This window comes from Gopherus flavomarginatus, chromosome 6 (assembly GCF_025201925.1).
Source record: "Gopherus flavomarginatus isolate rGopFla2 chromosome 6, rGopFla2.mat.asm, whole genome shotgun sequence".
NCBI classification, from domain to species: domain Eukaryota; kingdom Metazoa; phylum Chordata; order Testudines; family Testudinidae; genus Gopherus; species Gopherus flavomarginatus.
Genome location: NC_066622.1, coordinates 2,186,734 through 2,209,898, shown reverse-complemented (window position 1 = coordinate 2,209,898; position 23,165 = coordinate 2,186,734). Strand labels below are relative to the sequence as shown.

The 23,165-nt window shown below is 49.6% G+C and overlaps 1 protein-coding gene across 1 annotated transcript in view; it reads left to right on the top strand.

Annotated features, from left to right (window-relative positions):
- Positions 1 to 23,165, top strand: part of FAM3D (FAM3 metabolism regulating signaling molecule D) — a 73,136-nt gene that overhangs the window by 21,440 nt on the left and 28,531 nt on the right. The window lies entirely within an intron of this gene.

Genomic DNA, 23,165 nt, shown 5'->3' with positions numbered 1-23,165 from the left:
TGGCATGGCATGGCATGGCATGGTATGGTATGGCATGGCCTGGCCTGGCCTGGCCTGGCCTGGCCTGGCATGGCCTGGTATGGTATGGCATGGCATGGCATGGCATGGCATGGCATGGCACGGCACGGCATGGCATGGTATGGTATGGTATTGCCACCATTACTTCTGCACTGCTGCCTGCAGAGCTGGGCTCTCAGTCAGTATCTGCCACCCTCCAGCCACCTAGCTCTGAAGACAGCAGCACAGAAGTAAAGGTGGCATGGCATCATATGGTGTGGTATTGCCACCCTTACTTCAGAGCTGGGTGTCTGGCTAACAGCCGCTGTTCTCCAGCCGCCCAGATCTGACGGCAGCGCAGAAGTAAGGGGGCAATACTGTGACACCCCCCAAAATAACCCTGTGTCCCCCCCTGCAATTCCCTTTTGGCTCAGGTCCCCCAGTTTGAGAAAAGCTGGTCTCCCCTGTGAAATCTGTATAATACAGGGTAAAAGCACAGAAAAGACCAGCTCTCACTGTCCATGATGCGTTTTTCATGACCGTGAATTTGGTAGGGCCCTGCTCACCTGTCAGTACAGCTGTACTGCGTTATGTAGCTAGCAGCAGAGCTGGGTGCTGATGGACCGATGAATTCGTCCTCATCCCAGTGCTCATTGGATTGCAGCGATGCTTGGAATACACAGGTTTATTCCTGTTCACACAGGGCAGCCTAATTGCCCATTTCCCAGAAGAGAGCTGTGTTCATCTCAGAGAGAAAACAACCACAGCATTTGCCTGTCTGGCTTGCATAGTTATTTATTTAAAATGTTGCTGACTGCGAGAGCTTCCTGAGACGCGTGTTTTCTTTTTCCTGGGCTCCCAGGGGAGCTCAATCAGACAGGCTCCTCTCCAACACGCATTGTAAAGGCAGCTTTGGCGTAACTGAGAAAGCACCAGTGCTGAGAACACACGGGGCCTGACCCTGCGCGGTGCTGAGAACATGTGACCCCAGTGGGGTTGGGGCGCTCAACACCTTTGAGCTGCTCTCACCCAAGGCCTGTGTGTGACCTGCTGCGGTTCTCTTTCATGGCAGCTGATGCTGCTGTGATGCTCTCCTACACAACCACCCTTTGCAGGGACACTGCTGGTGGGATTGTATGAAGATGGCGGAGATGGCGGGAATGAACGTGCCATCCTGCAGCATCTAACCACTAGCTCAGGGCAGATCTCTGAAGATATGGCCGGCTCCAAAGACACAAGAAATGGAGCTAATGCTACATGTTAACTCCTGGGAGAGAGCGCTGAGTGCACGAGTGTCTCTTTGCACAGGTGCAACCCACAGCAGAAGACAAGACTCTGTTGTCTAACCCAGCTCCCAGGCTACACTTCACCTCTCAGCACTGGTGGCACCTGGTGGGAGAAACAAGAGAAGGAAGTTTTGTGGCAGTGAAAATATTTTCACATGAATTTTACAATAGAAGCATTTGTGTGAGAAAGAGAGAGCCAGAGAGGCGTGTGCGAGGGGACTGTGTACAAAACATCATCACAGGACCCCATGCTCATCTCACAACATAATCAAGTTTCATTCTCTAGACAACAAATGTAGAGAGTTATGGCTCCACATGCAAAGAACAAATCATGCGGAGGATGGGACCCCCTACGTTTCAGCAAGGGACCAACAGTCCCCTTACACCAATACTGGAAGAAGAAGGAAAAACCAGCAAATTTTATAAAATAGTCAGTGCCTGTTCCTTTCCACCTTATGCCTTGCAAAGAGTGTGAGGGAGTGTAAACGTTTACCCAGCCCTAACTCTGCCAGGGTGGAAGGCACTCATCAAGTAAAGGTTTGTCATAACATTTTTTCCCAGATCTAGACCTTAGCGTCCAAAATATGGGTGTTAGCATGAAAACCTTCAAGCTTAGTTACCAGCTTGGACCTGGTAAAGCTGCTACCAGCCAGGAATTATACAGTGCATAGCTCACTGTGGTCTCCCCAAAACCTTCCTTGGGGGACCCCCAGATTCAGATGCCTTGAGTCCTACAACAAAGGGAAATAACCCCCTCCCCTTGTTTCCTGGTTACTTCCTCCCAGGCTCCCCTCCCTGGACGACCCTAGGAGATTCCCTGCTTCCAGTCCTGGAAACACAAGTACCGAGAGAGCTAATCTCTCTTCCCTTCCTCACCCAGAGGGTATGCAAAGTCAGGCTTAGTAAATCTAACACAAAGAGATTTTCCCCCTGACTTCTTCCTCCCACCAATTCCCTGGTGAGCTGCAGACTTAATTCCCTGGAGTCCCCACTAAAGAAAAACTCCAACAGGTCTTAAAAAGAAAGCTTTATAGAAAGAAAGAAAAGTACATTAAAAATAGTCTCTGTATAAGGTGACAATCTACAGGGTCAATTGCTTAAAGGGAAAAAATGAATAAACAGCCTTATCCAAAAAGAATACAATTCAAAACACTCCAGCAACTATACACACGTAAATACAAAAAAAAAACAATATAAACTCATTGTCTTACTATCTTTCTACTTACAACTTGGAAACAGAATATTAGAAAGCCAGGAGATAGAAAAATCACTCTCAGAGCTGAGAGGGTCAAACACAAGACAAAGAACAAAGAACTCACACCCCAAAATTTCCCTCCACCCAGATTTGAAAAAGTCTTGTTTCCTGATTGGTCCTCTGGTCAGGTGTTTCAGGTTACTCCTTTCCAGGTGAAAGAGACATTAACCCTTAGCTATCTGTTTATTACAAGGTTAAACCAAACTCTCCACTGACTTCACGTCAGTTGTTTTATTTCAGCAGAACAAGGCAAGCCCGGTATTTGGTGTCCCCAATATATAATAATTGCTACAACATTTGCTGCCTAATCCTCAGCACTCATAATACCAGAGGTGTCAGAAGTGAAAAACCCTCGCACAGCAAATGAATTTTAGGATGTTAAAAGAAATGTGAAGCGTGTGGAGATCAAAGACTTCTGAATAGGTAGGAATACAAAACACCCTAGTCTTTTAATTCATTAGGAGATATTTAAATGAACCCAAAGTTATTCATACTGAACACTATGGGGTCTTATTGCAAACATGGGTTGTTTTACTAGCTGCCGACCACTCAAGGGTGGCTGAAAGCACTTAATTTAACCTCCTGCCTCACAGTTCATTGAAGATTGTGTAACAGATAATGAAATATCATCCTCTTTTTCTTTTTCCTCTAATTATGCTTAAATTGAGCATGCTACATTGCTTTACCTGAATCAACGCTCAAGTGCTAACCTTGTTGGTGTTAGATCCACTAATGACACATGCCAGGGCAATTTGCCCAGGTCTGTTAATTCTGCCGTCTCTTAAGGGATCTGTAGACACTTATAATGCCTCCTGAAGCCAGTCACATTATTGTCTCTTCCAACCATTTCAGAATTTGGGCTGCACAGGGGTTAGGGTAATGGGAAAACATGCTCTGGATTATGCCCTCATTCACCTCAAGGACCAGCTAGTGAGGTTAATCGGGTACTGGATTCAGGCCACATCAGGAGGGTTACCTGTATCTAAATCAGGAGAGTAGCGTAGAACTTTAGAAGTGTAGGACTGGACGGGACCTCAATAGGTCATCTACTCCAGTCCCCGGCATGCAAGGCAGGACTACGTAATAACTAGATCATCCCCGACAGGAGCTTGTCTTAACTTGTTCTTAAAAACCTCCAGTGATGAAGATTCCACAGCCTCCCTGGGCAATTTATTGTATGTATCTTTTCCCATGTTTCCCCAGTCCTTTCTCCAGTGGGGATTTGCCCCAATCCACACCCTCAATGGCCTGGCCTCCACAGCAAAGTCCTGGCATAGACAGGCCGAGATGCTGTTTACACTGAATGAGTTTACCCTGCTTGAAACCAGGATATGCTGTACCAGTTTGGAGAATGCAAAGAGCATATGTCTACACAGCAAAAAAAACCCACAGCTGGCCCACCCGGCAGGGTACTAGAGCCCAATGCCAGCCTGATCCTGGATGTCTAGGCAGCAATGAAGCACCCTGCAGCCGGAGCTCCACGAACCTGAGTCAGCTGGCATGGGTCAGCTGTGTAGACAGGCTCAGAGTAACGAGTATTGCATCTGCTTCAGTCCATCGTTTGCTGGAATTGGGGTGACTGCACCCTGATTGAAGAAGGGAGTATCTTTTTATTAATACATAGAGTAACGAGTTACAGAATTAATGGGAAAAGTTGAACAACAATTTGGACACTTCCCCCAAATCTTTTCTCCATTCCCCACTGCCCCACATTCAGGTCCCCATCTCGGACTGCCTCTACCGCAAGTTGGACACTGCTGATCATGGAGACAAATCTCAGCCTGTGTGTGTACATAGAGCAAAATAAGCAATCCACCGAATGTTTTAAGGCCCTAACTTGTCTCACCTGAGCTCAGGGGCCAGCACCTACAAGCGTGACCTGCTATTCAGCCCTAGCATTACGCAAAGTCTTTAAGGAGAATAAACTCCCAGGATTTGAGCAGTTCATAATGCTGTCATTGTCCACCAAGATCTCAGCAGGTTTCCAAGGCTCTCTCAATGTAGGGCCAGTCAGCCTTTTGACAAGGCTCTGAGCTAAAGGGTGATTGGTGCAATTATGATCTTTCATACAGGGACGTATCCTGCCTTATGCTTTGCCGCAAAGCAGCTGTGTAAGGGCCAAAATGCAGTGGACGTGTCGTGTGGCAACTCTGCAGAGCGGGGGGCTTTGTACCTCCCTGCTAGGTGCAGGGCCAAGCAGTACAGGTGGTGTCTCTGCCAGATCACGCAGGGTGGGTTGTGGGGTGTATCTGTGCCCAGCTCTGGCCCGAAATGCCCTGGCCATACCCTGCAGCGAGGCAGAGAGGACACTTCCGGGGGCAGGTTGGGACTGCCGATCAGTATTGGAGGGGGAAGAGAGGAAGCTTCCATTGTTCAGCCTCCTGCCATTCATCCGGTTCTTCCATTAGCCCCACTGACCCTGCCGCACGTGTCTCCTGACCTTGGTATCTCATATCGGTTTCATTCTGGGGAAGCGAGTGGCAATTGGGAATGCCTCCTGCTACCTAATTGCACCGAATAGCAGGCAATTTCCTGACATTCAAAAGATCCATCCCCACCGTCCCTCTCTATGTGAAACACTAAGAAAATCTGGCCAGCACAATGTACAGCTCATTTGAATATATCTTTTCAACACAAAAAGAAAAAAAAATCCCAAACCATTCACAACTCAACTAGCCCAGTTTAAAAGCCTCCCAGGACAACAGCCTGTTATTAACATTTACAGGGCTGTGGTTGCAGGATAAAGAAAAGCTTCTGTGTGATTTGTGCTAATGTAACAATGATGGCACTTAAATTCAGTCATGTGCGGAAAACGGCAGGCGCCATAATGGTCCTCAAGAGGAAATCGACAAGGACATTATGCCAGCCTTTTTATGGCACAGGTGAGTAAGTTAGAGAGAAACTTTGCCTTCCTGCAGGGTATCTTCAAGGGCTCTTCCTCACCAGCAGAAAAAGGGACCTCGCTGGTCATTCTCAATGGGAGCTGCTAAACCAAGCTGATGGCACAATAGAGGTCTTTAGAGTTGGATTACACTTCTGATGTGGCCATTTCCATGGAGAGTTATTAGCAAGCTGTTTGTGCCGAAATTGTTACACTTGGCAACCAAAGGAGGGTTTGAAACAGTCACATTTGCAGTGTGATGCCAGTATTTTTTGTCTTGCTGCCAAATTATTCTCTGTCCTACACTGTCATTCCACAGCTTTATTTCTGCACGTCAGCCTCATTGGTAAAGAAGGCGAGAAATCCTCTGGCAACAGGAAAATCTCCCAATTAAAAAGTGTACGACATGCAAAAATGTCAGAGAAGTCTCAAGAGCAGTGGTAAAAGCGGTCACCTCTTGTCCTCAATTTATGCTATTTCCTTCACCCCGGGCATTATATTTGTGCTGACAAGGATCAGTTTAACCCCTGTCTGCAATCTAATAAAAGCTTGCATGGGGGAAGCATGCATAATCTTTCTGCGGTGTCTTAGGGAACACGCACAGTAGAAAACTGCTGCCGTTGCTACGTGGCCAGAACTCTGGGCTGAAATAAATTGGACCCTGCCTGATGCAGACAGTGAGACGTGCTTTCAACAGGAGACTTCTCAGAAACCCCTGCTCACCCTGCACTGGGACAAGCCCCCACGTGGGAGAGTGGCAGCACCATGAACTCCAACTCAAGCAGCTGCCACCTGATTCCTCTCCTGAGGAGTGTAGCTGGCTTTTCCCCCAGCTGCCCTCTCCCCTGCCCCCTAAAAAAGGGGGTTCAGCTTGGGGGAATCTGGCAAAGGGCATCTACACCGAGTCTGCCTGCCCACCCCTCACTGGAAGGAGCTGTGCTGCCCTGGTTCCCTGGTGGTGCTACCTTGGTGGGGCTTCCCCGGCCTGGGGAGAACGCCCACGGGTTGCTGTGGCCTGGGGAAGGGCAGTATGTGGCCTGCCACGCAGGCACTCAGGTACCGCAGCGAGGTGCGCAAGAACTAGGCCTGCTCTGGAACAGCGTCGCGGAGCAGGCCCACCCCGTCCCAGCCCCACTGCTGCAGGCTCTGCTCTGCCCCCCAACTGAGCTGCTAGCTTTCCCTCCAAAAGGCGGTGACATTTTCCCTGGCGCTCCAGAACCCAGTGGTGCAGGGAGAGGACGAAGGCAGGTGCGGCTCACCCTTCTGCTCAGCAGCGCTGCGTTCAGTCCCCAGCTCCTGCGCAGACCTCCCCGCCCTGGGCTTGCTTCCCTGTCTGTGAAATGGGCTTCCTACTCCTCCCACGCTCCCGCCCGGTGGCTGACGGGTCTGGTTAGCTTGCCAGCTCGCCTGGGCAGGGGTGGTCTCTTGCCATGTCTTTGTCCAGCACCGAGAGCACCGGGGCCCTGGTCTCTTGGGCTGCAGCTCCACAGCCCACGGCAGCACCCGTCCAGCCTGGAGACGCAGATGAAAATAGCAGAGCAGGCTGGAGCTTGGGCTCTGAAGCCTTGAGAGGGGGGTGGGCTTGGAGCCCGAGCCGCAGCATACTAGTGCTATCTATGCCATTGGTTTTGGTGCAGTGGCACGGGCCTACCCTTGGTGCTGCTCCTCTGATACCCTTAATAATCCGCAGTGCTGCTTCCCGCTGCTTAGCACCAGCAATGAGCTCCCTTCCCAGCCTGAACTCCAAGCATTTGTTATTTTTCTCGGCATTCAGCTGGCAGGACTCGCCCAGCCAGACTTCCCATCATTGCTACACCCAGCAAAGGCAAACGTGTGGAAGGCGCTGCCCTTCCAAATGCTGCCCTCAGGAAATGGCTGGCCAGCTCCCATTTCTTTCCTCCTCGTCATTAATTGACCAACTCCAGTGTTGCAGTGTTAGCATTATGCTCTGTTACGCTCTGCAGTAAAAACACTGCTTGTGCATAAGAAACAAATTTAATGATATGATACTAATAGGGTTAGAGATTTCCTGTGCCAGCATTAATAATTTATAGCTACATTCATTTTTTAATGCTGTTTGTGCTTCTGTAACACGAAAATGCTGCTGCTCTAGTCGATCAATCCCCCGTTTATGTTCTCGTCCAGGGGAAGTACAGTCACCAATGCACCGGAGATAAAGGGCCCTGGAATGAAGCCACTCGAGGTGCAAATTCACCGTTTGGAAATAATGTGAATTGCCTTGTCCATAGTTTAAAGGAGACACTGTGCTTAAAATGTGAACATTCTTATTATCGGCCTCACACTAGCTACTTTAAATGCTGGATATTCATTTGCTTTGAATTCACCCAGGAGCTGCTGGGATAGTTTGGGGTTTGTATATTATTGTCTGCATTTGTTAGTGCAAAAATCATCATAGAACACTGCTTCACGGGCGAAGGGCCGGCTTGTCAATTCACTGCTTTCCCCACAGGACTGGGGCTTTTAAGGGCAAATCCTGCGGCCCGAACTCAGGCTGAAATAGTTGTGAGGGCTTCAAGGCAGGTGCTATCTTATTATTGCCTGTCTGGCGCCTGGGGCAGTGGGACCCTGACCCCTGATGGGGGCACCAGGCCCCACTGAGAGATGAATTATCATCGTCACAAATAACCTGTCAGTGAGGCTAAGGAGGCCTTTGTCTGGCTGCTCCCTTCTGCTGCTGCAAGAAGAGGGTAAAGGCAAAGCAGCAGCTTTGCAACATGTTACCTTCCGTTTCCATCCATCCGCTCCCCAGGGACCAGGCAGGATCTGGTGACCTCCAGGCTCTCTGCACTCCACTCTTCCTAATCTGAAGGGAGCAGAAGGCTAGGAAACAGCAATCAGCCGATTTGCAAAGGAAGTGTCACAGGATACTCAGGTAGCAAAGCATAGCGGAAAAGGATCGCAAACTGCTACATGGCCACAACGAGAGATGGGCCCATTCTATTCCATTCGGTTGGATTCTCTGTCATCTGAAGCCTTTAAATCAAGGCTGGAAGTCTTTGTAAAGGGTAAATCTAGCTCAGGCCAAGGTTATAGACGTGATGCAGAAATTGTTTCATGCCCTGTGCTTTCCAGGAGGTCAGACTGGAGGATGGCAATAGACCCGCCTGGCCTTAAAATCTATGAATCCATTGTGTGCTTTGTTCTTCAGGTCTTTCTACAGCCCTCCTGACCCCTGTCCGAGCGCCGGCCAGAAAAGCATGAAGCGAAGCGACCGACAGCTGTGCCACATGTGCTTCTAAGCCATAAAATCAGGATCCAGGTTTCAACACTCCAAACTGGAATCTGCAGTTCCAGGGTGGCCCATTATTAAATTTTATTTTATTGGGGCCATTTGCCCAGCCCTAATCCAGAGCTGGGTCTGAACTGTGAACCCCCTAGGGACGATTGCATCTAGGGTGTTGAGTCAAGCTCCGCTCTGCCATCGCCCTCAATACTCCGAGGCCAGGAATGATCACCGACAATGGGAAATAGATAGCATGTGTCACAGCTGTCCAGAGAACAAATGGAAACAAAGCTGCAGTGGCTACTTGCTGTGCAGAGTGCTCAGTGGCCACTGTGTATTTTTTCCAGTATCTTTCAGCTGGATCTGGCGGGAGATTCTGCCCCTGGCAAAACTTCACCAGACCCATCTTAGACTAACTGCTGAAAATTGGGTAAATAGGGTGTGGCACTGCTGGTTACCTCCAGACTTTCTCCTTCTATGCCCACCTCCCTCTCGGTGCCACTTCAGATGCTTTTAACTTGTCACCAGCAGCCAAGATGCCACTCATATACTTTTACACACCTGTGGCAAGGAAAGTGAGACATCCATCCTGCTCTTGGAAAATGCCAAGCAAACCCCTCTTGTAATGAACTAACAGTAGCCCTAGAGGCTGAACCACAAACTGACAAATTCAATGTCAAATTAGGTGATTGAGAGGAAAACCAACAGGAATTCAGAAGATGCAGGGCCCAGAACCTCAGCTGACCCGAGGGGGTTGCAGCACAACTCAGAAGGGGCAGCTGCAGAGGTAACCAACCTCCAATAACCCCAGAGCCAAGGTGTCTGACTAGGGCTGGTTTGGCCAGTTCTTGGATTCAGACTGGTCAAACACACCTAGACTTCACACGGTTGAGTAAATCTTACAGATCTGTGGAGCTTTTGTACTCAGGTGAAATTGCTCCTATATAGCAAGGCAAATCCTAATTTTAAAAATGCCATATTAAAAACCTTGTGTAAGTGCCAGTGTATAATGAAGGTTTGTATGCATATGGAATGGCACTTAATTTCCCCTCAACCCACGATCAAACCTCCAGAATTACATAGGATGATTCTCAACTGTTGTTCTGTTGTGTTGGTCTGGAAACAGACCCACTGTCTGTGGCATAGTGGGAACACTGCAATCTCAGTCTTATAATGGGCATGTTTTCCATCAAAACAAAGAAATGACACCAAATTATTGACATCTGTGCTCAACCCAGTATTTCCTAGACAGTGAGAAACCATCTCAACGAAAGAATTACAGCATCTTTTCTTGGGAAAACTTTCACGCTAGAACCTAATGCAACATTTCTTGCTCTCTTCATTTTGTTCAGCAGAGGCTAACTCATAAACTACTACTGGACTGCGCTCCCCAGGCTCTCTCAAGGATGTCAGGGAACTAGCACCGTATCTTCTGTGCTTTTCAGCTGTTTGTGCCAGAGGAGGGGAAAAGACACCCGCTTTGCACAGGTAGAAATGGCACCATGGGGAAGCAGCTCAATAGCCCAGCAGCACTTGTATGTTGTAAACAGAGACGGGAGTGTGCTGTGTGGGTGCCTGGAAGAACCATTCAGTTATCCAGGCCACAACTGTCAATCTTAACTTCATGAAGTTGGGCATCTAAGGCCGTAGGTAGGCACGTAAGTATTAGTGACCTGATTTTCTCAAGAGTGAGCCCCTGCATGTCTAGGTGCTTCCATCTAACATTACTGGTAAGTGCCTATATGGGCAAAGCCTGGGCCTCAATGACTGATTGTCTCCATAATTAAACTGGGTAGGATAAAGCTGTGGCCTACTGTTTGCATAACACCTGGCCTCTGTCCGCAGCCTGAGGCTAGTCCTCAGCAAACTGAGCAGAACTTGGCTGGGGCACATAGTAGGGATGGGGGGAGTTACATTGAAAATAACCTTTGGTGAGTAAGCAACATAAATAGGGGTGACGAATGAGGGTTTGATAAAGTGAAATGGAAGCTAATTTCCTAGGATGTGCATAATTGCAGCAATTCAAAATGTTAAAAATGCAAAATTAGTAATAATCAGTGGCTGTTTATGATCTGTGTCTATAGTCTGTGAATCCAACTAATATGGAGTAATTACATTCCTCTAATTCTAGGTATTTATCTTCTTTTGGTTAAAGAAGACTCATAAGAAACAATAAAAACAGATTGCTCTGTATTTGGCTAGCACGGCATACTGTGAAGTTGGTGCTGTATGGGCTAATTTCTCTTTTAATGGTAAAACTGTTATAATTTGGCTTTACTTATATTTCTTTTTTAAGGGTAAAACAGTTATTATTTGGCTTTGCTCACATAGCTGTTACATACATGCGTTCAGAGCTCCTCTAGCGTGCAGCAGCTGATCAGTTGCGCAAGAGCACCATCAATAGACAATATCATGGCATTACAGAGAAGACACATGTTATCTCTTGGCTGCACAAGTTAAGACTGCTGAGTGCGGTGCAGGATAATACTTCCACTTTATTTGTCTACTGTCATATATTTTTATGGAGCATTTGCCTTTACTTATTTTCCCCCTTTAGCTCATAAGGGGACTGGGATCTCTGTGCTGCTACCGCTTGCAAATGTTTGCCAGCAGAACAAAGTTACTGCAAAGAGCCTTTCCAGCTGTACTGCGGTAATGCCTGATGAATGTATTATCAGTTTGCTAACGTGGGTCGTTCCTTAGTTGAATTAATCATTCCATTTTCCCTGTTCCATATGCGTGCACTCCAAAAGTGAATCAGAGAGCTAAACACCTGAGCGGGCTGAGGTCTGCTTTTAATGGATGATGTTTGTTCTCAGCCCCGGAAGTGGTCATCAGAGATGTTAAATATCAGAGGCCTGTAGCAAGCCTGTATGGTGATGAACCTATCTCTTGAATGTGTGACTCACAGGCTGCTGTGGAACCAATGACATGGTTGTCTGGCTTATGAGCTGCTGTTAATTGGAATGGGTTCCCTAGGGAGGTGGTGGAATCTCCTTCCTTAGAGGTTTTTAAGGTCAGGTTTGACAAAGCCCTGGCTGGGATGATTAAGTTGGGGACTGGTCCTGCTTTGAGCAGGCGGTTGGACTAGATACCTCCTGAAGTCCCTTCCAACCCTGATATTCTATGATTAGTCTAAAGGGTCCCTCTGGTGGAGAAGTGCTTCTGTAGCTTTGTCCTGCACTCAGCAGCCTGAACCAATACTGTTGTTTTTCAGTCCCTCTGATGTTGTTTGTAATAAGTAGGGCTGCTCAAACTATTCTTTACGGGTGGTATTTGTTGGGCCTTTAGCACATCTCGGTTAGCAGACTGTTAGCAAAGCGATGCTGCCTGTGTAGATGCTCAATGAATCCTCTGCACAAATAGTTCACAAGCTCTGTTCTTTGACTGTTTGCTGCTTGTCTCACAAGGTTTGGCTCATGGCCTGGTCTCCCATATTAACGTAGATGAATATATGGACCCAAGGTGTTAATATGACCATGTAACAGTCCAACATTAAGCAGTTTTAAACAAGTTTTGGGGTTTGGAATACAGAGACCTCAGCCTGCTTTGTACCATAGTAAACACACATTAAAAATTCTTTAAACCATTTATTAAAGGTACAGAAGAAGAAGGGCAAGGGAGACAGGAAGGAGCAGAAATAAGGTGGGCAAGGAAAAGGACACATAGGGATGGGGGAGACAAGGTCTTACATCCCAGGTAGTGTTTGGAATTTAGCTGGAGCCGGTGGATGTGGCGGTGTCATCTGGGTCCCTCTCTCGGGTCCAGAGATCTCTCAGGATTAGAATGAAGAAGGCCTGGCATCTCAGGAGATGGTGGGGGTGGCAGGCAGGATGGTGATGCTTGCACCTTTCCCTTCTCTTGTCGTTCATTCAGCCAGCGTTTGCTTCCAGGCATCCGTCTTTTCCCCCAAAGTGTCTTTTTTAAAGACCCCCAAAGGGAATGAAGGGCAGAATAGCCCATCCCCTCGTTATTTTGTTCACCCATTTGGCCTAATTTGTGACCTACTCTTTTTAGTTCACTAATTTCCAGTCCTACACTTTTCTTGTTTAGCACACATGAGCTTAACAGAGTCTGTGAATTATACCAAGGGGTCTTGTTGTTTGGACTATTTCAGCTTTTCAGTTTTCCATTTGCACCTTTTCCCATCAACACGTGTTGTTACAGGGCACTTCAGTACTGTAGGAACTTTGACTCATTTCTAACAATTTGGGTAAATTTGTAGGCCCAGCGATTACAAGAAGCCCTGTCCCCTGGCAAGGTGACGAGTGTTTCAAACAGGAGAGTAATGAACACGGCTGAGCAAACACACAATGCATGGGTATAATCATCCTTTGTGCTAACATCTCTGCGTTCACCTAAGCTGGTGGCTGTTTGAATCCATGTGAGGAGAGGGAAATTTGCCCCTGTGCAGATGGGACCAGCCTAAACCCTCAGCACCACTAACCCCCATGTGCTTCTCCACAAATGAACCCAGTTCTATTCAACCTTCTCTGGCGGTGAGTGATGCTGTCACACTGATGATGGGGCTATACACCATTGTGTTCAGAGGTGGTTGAGTGACGTGTCTGACTGCTGAACATGCCTTCTGCTAGGAGATGCTCCTGTCTTGGTAAGGGGGCAGATCAAGGGGGTTGCGGGACCCAGAGACACCAAGCTTCTGCTTCTACAATACCTATAGGAAGCTTTGTAGTCATTCATATTGTCCTGACATTTAACTGTGCATAAAGCCCCTGGCAGAAGCACTGAGGAATAAAACTCTCCAACACCCCTCTGGCCCCCTCCTGACTGCCACGGGGAAAAGACAAAGTGGACAAACTTCATTTGCATGTTTGTTACCCACCATTTCACTGGGAACATTTTGGCTAAAATTCGTAACGAAATACAACGATCCGTGTTGTGTAACCAAAAGGCTAAAGACTTGCACTAAATAGAGGTGACGGGGTCACCCTGATGCAAACCCCAATCTTGCATGGCTGGGTTGTGGGCACAGGTACGGAAGGGGGGGGATTTCACTTTGTGGTATGAGGCCTGTTCTAAGAGGCGAGGACTCTCTCCAGCAGCCCAGCATTGCCCAGGGAACTCTCAGCTTGAAGAAGGCAACATGACATAGCTGCAGCAAGAGCAGTGCAGAGCTGAGCTGAGCTGCGCTGCTCTCGTGAGAGGCCATGGGCAGCCCAGGGATGCAGGCTCTTTGGAGACGTGACGTGCAGCAGAGGGTGGACTCAGTAATGACGAGCTGAAGAGCCTTTATGGGGCCTTAACCCACCTGGGGTCAGGGCTAGCTGAACCCTGAGCTGAGCTGCAGCCATACCCTAGGGTGGGACCAGGCCAGGCAGCTGTCACAGGAAGAGCCAGGACCGATGAGGGAAGCTGCCCCGATTGTCCCTTGTGGGCACCAGCCGAGAGGTCAAGGAGGTGGACAGCTGTACTGAGCACATATTGAGGCTGCAGGGATGGGGAGATGAACAGACTCTTTGCTGGTCAGGGGTCTTTTCTTCATTTTACTTGCGTATCTAATAATCTTGGGTTTCCCATAGTCTCTTGTTTGTGTTCCCTTTCCCTACAGTAAAGTTCTCTGCTTCAGCCCAAGTGAGAGAGCTTGCTAGAGGAGAACTGCCTGACCAGAGAGGGCTTCGTTTTATTTTGTTTCCCAGAGCAGGAATACCAGTAAGACTCTGGGTGGGACCTTGGGCCAGCATTGCTAGCAGCAGGCCAGCTCTTGCTGCTGCCAATCACACCTGGCAAAAGAGTTACACATGGAAGCTTGACTATTATCTTTAATGGCTACAGGATAATGCTGCTATTAAGACGGCACGTTGTTGTTTGCATGGCACATTATTCATTCCCCTGCCTGGCAGCTTTTCAATATCACCTGTATTTATTTTTTTTAATTCCTCCTTGTCCTTAAGAACTGTGAAGGATTCTCCCAATGGGAATATTGCAGCCTGAGCCTGATGCCACTCCATTCCACGGCTCTGGTTTATTATTTGCTGTGTTGCAATCAAGTTAATGATCTGCTCCCGCAGTTTGATACATTGACGTGTTGAGTAATGTTGTGCTTCATTTTAATTTCACCTCGCTGGGGGTCACTGAAATACAAGATGGTGCCCGAGCTTCCCAGGCACAATCCTGGGTATGAACTTCCTCCACCAGTTTTGAGGCATCAGATGCTGGGGATTTAGGGTCCAGCCCTTCCCAGTGGGAACTGAGAAGAAATTGGACAGAGTTAATGCAATATAATCACTTGAGGATTCCCTGTTATTCCAGTCCCTCTGGGGCATCTGTCTTTGGCCACTGTCTGCAGACAGGACACTGGGCTAGATGGACCTTTAGTCTGACCCAGTCTGGTAGCTCTTATGTTCTTAAAATAGGGGAGAGTTGTGCCCTCTTTTGCTTCCTTATGATGGCTACAGTCAGTCTGCTATGAGGGTCTTTGTATTTTAAGTTTTTCCTCTTGTTCTTTCCCCTGGAAGTGTCTGGTGCATTCAGGCTAATCCTCTCCCTTTTTTGTGTGTGTTGGAGAGCTTTTTGGATGACCAAGGAATGTGTTTTGGGAGCTGTCTGCGTCCTCAGTGGAAGGCAAGGGAGTGGGGGAGGGAGGGGCACTCCCTCAGAAAACAAACTCCTCTCCCAAGTGTGTCCATTAAATACATGGCAACAAAACTGGAGCCGTGCAGTCTAAATACACCTAGGACTTGATCCAAACCCCACTAAACCCAACCCCTCGACTAAACTGCTTTCACTTCCTTGGGGCTTGTGATGTCTCAAGAGTTCTCCAGACAAACATAGAGTCTCCCTGGCTAGTTGAAAACTGAATCTCTACCATAAGACGCAGTGGAGAAAAACAAACGCTGTTTTGGGAAACCCCTTTCAGAGCTTCATTCTCCACCATGAAGAAGCAAAACAGGGTCCGGGCCCCATTTCTGTTAACTTTGCAGGTGACCTTTCAGCTGGTGATATTTTGCCCTGTGACGTCGCTGATCTTGGATGAACATTTCCTGCCCATTCAATCAGGTGCTTTCAGTGTTTAAGCAATTTCTGCTGTCGCTTCAATCATCCGCTCATGCCCCGTCCTCTCACTCCAACACAACGCGGCCTCTAACCGGGGAAGGGCCCCCAACCTTTTGCAGAGCCTCCTTGGCCTCACTTTCTTTGCTCGTCTTGTTCAGCCCCATTTGGGCCCTTTTCCCTGTTACAGTCAAACAAAGGAGAGGAGCTGTTGCAAGGGTGTCCCGAGCATGCTCAGTGAACCCTCTCATGCTCTCGCTCTCAAGCTTGACTTCCCCCGGTACAAAGAGCGGCTTGGAGACCCCAGAGACTCAGGGCTGGAAACCGCCCAGCAGGCCTCAGGCCTCCGTCAGCCAAAGCCAGGCTTTTATCATTACAGCTTCCCAAATTAGGCTGTGTCTCAGATGCTGCTGAGAGCCAGGGAGGCCGTAGGGCTGCAGCATGCTGGGGTCTCTGAGGCTGTTTGTTATTGAGCAGAGCCAGGTATTACCAGCAGCTAAACAAACTAATAGGAAGGATATTTCCCTGGGGAGGGAAGAGGCTGCTGATTGAGAATGTGCTATTTAAGCCCAGATCCTAGCTGCAGTTAAAATTTCCGTCTGAGGCTGACGAGCATCAAAATGCAAAGTTCAGGCCTAGATTTCTGTTAGTTAAAGTGATCAGAGTGAAAAGAGCTGTGACATGATTTTACAGCTCTGCCGTTACAGAGAGGGGAGGATTCATCCCCCCAGCCCTGGAGGGCAGTTTTGGTGTCCAGATGTCTGTGCCTGAGCCCATCAGATTATTACCTGTCAGCCCTGCCCAGTCACAGCACCACACCCTGGGCCTCGATCCTGCAATCGGATCCATCATGCGCTCCTGCCCGGCAGTGGCCAACGGACTCACCCAGCAACAGATGTGCAGTAGCCTTCCCCCAGCCTCTCGCCTGCCTGCCTGAGCCCAGCAATCAGTGAGTATTAAGGACACTCCAGCCCCTCAGCGGTCCTGAGGAAACTCCAGGCTGTGGATCAAGCCCCAGCCATAGCACAGCAAGGGAAGACCGGCAAGGAAAGAAAGAGGGACAAGGACATGGAAGCAGGGAGAGAAAACCCCTCCAGAAGAGGGGCGAGGAACGGAAAGCCGGAGTGGGCTCTGGGAAGTGGGGAGAGGGCGGCAGATTCGGGGGCTGGGGGAAAGACTGAGGGCAGCAGTGCAGAACGTTTCCTGGCTGGTGCTAGACTAAATCGAGACAGAGAAGGACGAGGGTTGGGAGACAAGGAGCCCAGAAACCCCTGAAGGAGCAGGAGTGAGCATAGAGAGAGGCGTGAGGCAGCGCCCAGAGGCGGCGGGGCGATGACAGGCGAGAGACGCACAGCCAGCAGTTAAAGGGGCAGGCGGCGCGGAGGGAAATGGCGACTGGCTCCAGATCCTTCATTTGCAGACTGGTCCCCTGATGTGCAGCAGCCTCTACTCAAAGGCGTTCAGGGTCACGGGAGCCCAGCCAGCCCCACACAGAAAGAGAGATGGCACAAACTGAGCTGTTTAACCATGCTAAGGGGGCTGAAGGCGCCTGCTAAAGTCACAGGTTGGCCTGGCAATGGCATGCAGAGTCCAATGGGAAGCCATGTTTATAGTCAAGTCATCACAATGTGTTTGATTGGTTCATGCTAACAAACGAGGCTAGGCCCCCTCCTTGCATTCCATGTGTCTGGGGCACTGGCTCTCTGCTGGTTACGCAGTGAACGTAGCATGAAGGAACCACACCAGCACTGTGTTCAGATAACTACGTTCACTAAGGACTTGTCTACACTTGCAGTGCTGCACCTCTGTAGCACTTAGTGACGACACTACCTACGTGGACAGGAGAGCTTCTCCCATGGGCGCAGTGACTCCACCTCGCCGGAAGGCGGCAGCTATGTGGACAGAAAAAGCTGTCCTGTTGACATAGCACTGTCTACACAGGGTGTTAGGTCGGTATAACTGCATCACACTGGGAAGTGGATTTTCCACACCCTCAAACAACATTGTTACACCGACAAGTTGGTAGTGTAGACCAAGCCTGAGTGTTCATTCACAACATGCCAGGCCTAGCTACGTACACACACTGCTGTGCTGCCGAGAGTCTAGGCTCAGACCGCAGACCACACGGCTAGAGGGCTCATGAGCTATTTAAAGGGATAATACCTGATTCCTCTATACTATGGGTGTCATTATATGGGAGCAGCGGGAACCACAGACGGGAAAAAGTAAGCTGTGTCCCATCATGGCTGCCACCGCATCCTCTCCTGGGACTCTGGGATCCACCATGACACCACTGGGCCTTGACTGGCCTGAGTGTGAAAGGCATCCTGACCAGACCAGGCCTGAGAGTGGGAATCAATGAAACTGCCCCCAGCTTCAGCAAATCCTGATCACCACCAGGGATGTGAGGCTGGGGTTCCCACTCCCTTGTGTGTCACTTTCTTTCTCCTCAGTCCAACCGCTCTCGTTGCCTCTGTTGAACAAGGGGTAGCCAGCCAACACTGCTATGAGCCTCTGACTGGGAAGGCTGCTAAGCGCGATGCCGTGAGCCTGGTCACGCTTTGCCAGGCTTCGGCACGAGGCTGCAAGTGGAAGGCAGCTGCAGAGACAGAAGAGGCCTTTGCAATTCCTGCTGTTCTCTCCTCTCCCCTCGTGAGTGCGTTGGCCTTGTGTTCACTTGATTTCATCAGCCCCAGGCCTTGCGCACCTTCCTCGTGTAGGCTGAGGGACAGGCGGAGCCACGCCGCGCAACCATGGGCGGGTTCAGAGCACTCCTGCTCCCAGTTGAGTCCGATTAAAGTTGGCTTTTCAGAAATGTGTTCAGAAAATGCCGTCACCGATCCCTGGATGCTGTGGTATCCAACAGGATTATTGCTGCACATGGGGCCTAGGTTGTGCCTGACCTTTGCAATAAGCGGCAGGGTACGGTACAGGCACAGTTTTGCACTCCATGCCCTCTCCTGCCCGTCAGTCTCCATGTTGAGGCACCGTTTGCCTGTTGTATATAGAGTGCCTTGACTGTGGTTGGTTTTTACAGTGTAACAGAGCACGGGAACACCAGAGGGGTTTTCCTGTTATCATCCTGCTATTTCAGAGCTGTCCTGCTGGTGACGTAGGGAGGGGTTCTGCCATAGAGTCCTGAGGGGTCTTGTGGGACATTCTGAGCCGCAGATGCCTGGTATAGAGCGAGATCCATGTCTGGGAGTGAGGTCACCACACATTCAATATTCTTGTGCTGCTTTCCCCGCTAGACCAGAAATCAGGTGTAATGAGGTCACAGGAGCAGATGAAATGGTCGCTTTCGCCCTAATCCGGTATGGGGAAAGTCTGTTCATCTGAGCAGCAGACTGTTTCTTAAGTGTCACTTTAGGCTGTTTCTGCCTGACGCAGGGAGCAGGCCTGATTTTTAAAACATCAGTCAAATAAACCCTTTGCTGTCTAGAACTCTCAAGTAAGCAAGAAATCACTTGCCTGCTGCTGTGTTTTTGTCTGGTGAAATCCTGTGAAGTCTGTAATACTTGTGTCTGTCTGCTGAAACATAAAACCAGGCCTCTGACCACTTGTGATCATCAAAGATCCTCTGGCTCTTTTTGATAAGAAAAAAGGTGTTAACTTCAATAGCCTGGCTAAATTCTGCCTACTTAAAATCCCCATGCAGTTGCAACTCGATGCTGTGTTCTTTTTAACTGCCAATCCCATTAGGGTGACCAGAAGTCCCGATTTTATAGGAACAGCCCCGATTTTTATTTTTATTTGGGGGCGAGGTATGGGCTCCTATTACCCCCCGCCCCGTCCTGATTTTTCATACTATCTATCTGGTCACACTATATCCTGAGCTCTTGCATGGTGATTGAAGAGCTGCCGTATTTCACTGTTGGGGCAGCTGTGTTTCAGGCCTGGCTGCTGTGGTTCCGGTATATCAGGTGAGGTTTGAGATCCAGGAGGATGAAAGGTGCTATATTATTGTCTGTTAGCATTAGGAGCTAGTCCAAAGGCCACTGAAGTCAGTGCAAGTTCTTCTGCAGGCTGCAGTGGGCTCGGGATCAGGCCCTACTAAGCAACTCAACAAAACCAAAGAGAGAACAAATCACGGAGCTAAAATAAATGTCAGGAATACATCCACAGGCTCCCTCTTGCTGTGGTCTCCTTGCGCAGAAGGGAAATCAGTTTATGGGGAATAAGAGATCAGGAAAACAAAAGGCTCAGCAGACAACAAACTGCTTTAGCAAAATTAGTGGCATTGAGGTACTAGCGGCATGAACCCTGAACTTGTGCTAACCAGGCCAGCTCAGCAGTGCAGGAGGCACTTACCACCTCAGCAGCTCCCATGCTACCAGCAGTTATCTCCCTAGGGAACAGGAGCAACCCGCTTTCTGCCTCATCGATGTGAGCCGGGATGCAGAGTGGGGCATCAACCAGCCTGCCTGGGGCCCGCTCCCTCTCCCCCGAGTCTCTCCGGCTGGGCAGGGAGTGAGGAGCTCACTGCCCCGCGTTTCCTGCAGGTGAAGGGCTACTAGAGTCTGGGCAGCCACTGGGCGCGTCTCTCCATGCTGAGCAAGGCAATGCCAGCTGGGAAACCTGGGATCTAATGCCATTCCCACTGAAGTCCTTGGGCCGGAGTCTCACTTACACTAAAGGCCCTTGACACCATTCTTCTGTTTACACACATCTTACAGCTGTTTGCACTGCCCAAGGCTGGTTAATGAGCCTTAGTGTTCATTCAGGCCTGTTGACTTTAATGGGGGCTGGATCAGGACCTTGGTGGTTCACTGTATTGATAAAGTACCCAGGGCTGCATTCGTTCAGGGGAAGGAGTGCAGGACAACTGTACGCAAAGGCCCCAGATCAACAGAGAATGCAAAGAAAAAGGGAGCGGGGCAAAAATCTTCCTGCACAAAGCAGAGAACCCTTAAAGTGCTAATTAGAGCTGAATAATATCTGCCACTGACCAGGTGCTGCTTCTGACCTCAGACGAGAGGGGGCCTCGCTGTTCACATTTCCCATTACAGCCCGGCTGGAAGCGCTGCTCTCGGTAGGTTTACGTCAGCAGGATTTCTATTACCAGCCGGCTTCTCAGCTATAAAGCTTTGCTCTGGGGTGATACGTGGGATCTAAGTTGTCATGCTGAAATTTACTTTTTGAACCTCCAAGATAATCCACTGGGCTCTAAGTGGTGGGAATGAAAAAGTAAAAGGCTCCATTCACCATGTGCCAGGTGAATGGGGCCTAGATCCTGAAGGATGTATATTGCATACAGCACAGAGTGGAGAACCAGTCCCTCCAAAGAGCTGTTCCTGGCATCAGGCACATAAAAGTAACAGCTTCTTAAAAGAAACCTGCCTAAGTACATGTTTGCCATTAACTGTGGGCTCCTTTGGACACATTATAGTCTTTTGGAAAAATAGGTGCTTGCCCAAGACAAACTGTACAGTTTCATGTGAAGATAGCAGGCTGGATTCTGCTCGCAGTTTCATCTGTGTACATTCAGAGTCACTTCAGTCAGCAAATGGGGTTACTCCAGATTTACACCATTCTCAATGAGAGCAGAATCCAGCTTCTCTATTTTATAACCATCCAAGGACACTTTTCTTACAGATTTCTGTAATTAAAGACACCAAACAATGTTCGACTAAGACGAAAAGTGGCACAAAAGAAGGAACGGTAACAAAGTCCAAATTAAGGCTGACACACTGTCCGCGATGCCCACAGTATCTTTCTTACACAATGTGTAAGGTTGGAAACTGCATCATGAAACTGCACCCAAAGTAGGCTTGGTCAGTTTTCACCTTTATTCACAAATTTTCAGACAGAATTATTGTCCTTTATAGTTTCTGATCACATAACATGATAGACCATAAACAAATAAGACGGAACAGGTAGGAGTTTAAGTAACCAAGTTCTGGGGGACTGGGAAGTTCTCCTGAACTTCATGATGGTCTCTGGCCTCTGAGCGGGTGTTCTCCTGCGGTCTCTGGTCTGCCATTTCCCTGACTGGGGCCTTGCTCCCTTGGTTTCTTATTTCTTTCCATATTACACAGTCATTAGATTTCCTCCAATCAACCTTATGTGACATGACGCATACTCAGTTGTACGTTCACCCCAAACCTTCATAATTTGTTTTTCATGCTCCAGTCTATGTTGTTAGAAATCATTAGCATTACATCAGCATTAAACATAGCCCTTCTTTTCTAGCATTCAGCAATTTCCTTTATGTTCTGATGTCATCGTTCAGTATATGTGGATCATCAGAACCTTCAATTGCTATTAAATAATAATAGGAGAGTTATGGGGCCAATACGACCTGACCTTAATGTCAGCATTTTATTATCTTTTCCAAACTGCGTCTTCATAGAATCGTAGGACTGGAAGCGACTCGAGAGGTCGTCTAGTCCAGCCCGCCACAGTCAAAGCAGGAGTAAGTGTTATCTAGACCAGGGGCAGGCAAACTTTTTGGCCTGAGGGCCGCATCGAGTTTCAGAAATTGTATGGAGGGCCGGTTGGGGGTGCTGTGCCTCTCCAAACAGCCAGGCATGGCTTGGATCCCGCCCCCCCACCCCGCTTCTGGCCCACTGACGGCCTTCCCCGGGACTCCTGCCCCATCCAACCCTCCCTGTTCCCTGATGGCCCCCCCAAGACCCCTGCCCCATCCACACACCCCTCCTTCCTGTCCCCTTACTACCCCTGGACCGCCACCACCCCATCCAACCCCTCTTCTCATTCCTGATGGCTCCCTGGGACCCCTGCCCCATCCAACCACCCCTTCTCCCTGACCGCCCCCGGAACCCCCACCCCTGACTGCCCCCCGCCACCCCATCCAACCCCCTCTCTCCTTCCTGACTGCTCCCCTGGGACCCCTGCCCCATCCAACCACCCCTTCTCCCTGACCGCCCCCGGAACCCCAACCCCTGACTGCCCTCCGCCACCCCATCCAACCCCATCTCTCCTTCCTGACTGCTCCCCTGGGACCCCTGCCCCATCCAACCACACCTTTTCCCTGACTGCCCCCTGCTGCCCCATCCAACCTCCTCTCCTTCCTGACTGTCCCCTGGGACCCCTGCACCCATTCAAACCCCCCGTTCCCTGCCCTCTGACCACCCCAACCGCTATCCACACCCTCACCCCTTGACCACCACCCCAAACTCCCCTGTCCTCTATCCACGCCCCCCCGCTCCTGCCTCCTTACCGCACTGCCTGGAGCACTGGTGGCTGGCAGTGCTAGAGCCACGCTGCCAGAGCACCAGGACAGGCAGCCGCACCGCCTGGCTGGAGCCATCCATGCCACAGCACAGCACAGAGACTGGGTCAGGCCCCGGCTCTGCAGCCCAGCTGCCCAGAACATTGCACCAGCAGCGGGGTGAGCTGAGGCTGCAGGGGAGGGGGAACAGCAGGGGAGGGGCCGGGGGTGAGCCTCCTGGGGCAGGAGCTCAGGGGTTGGGCAGGGGGGTCCAGTGGGCTGGAATTGGCCCGCAAGCTATAGTTTGCCCACCTCTG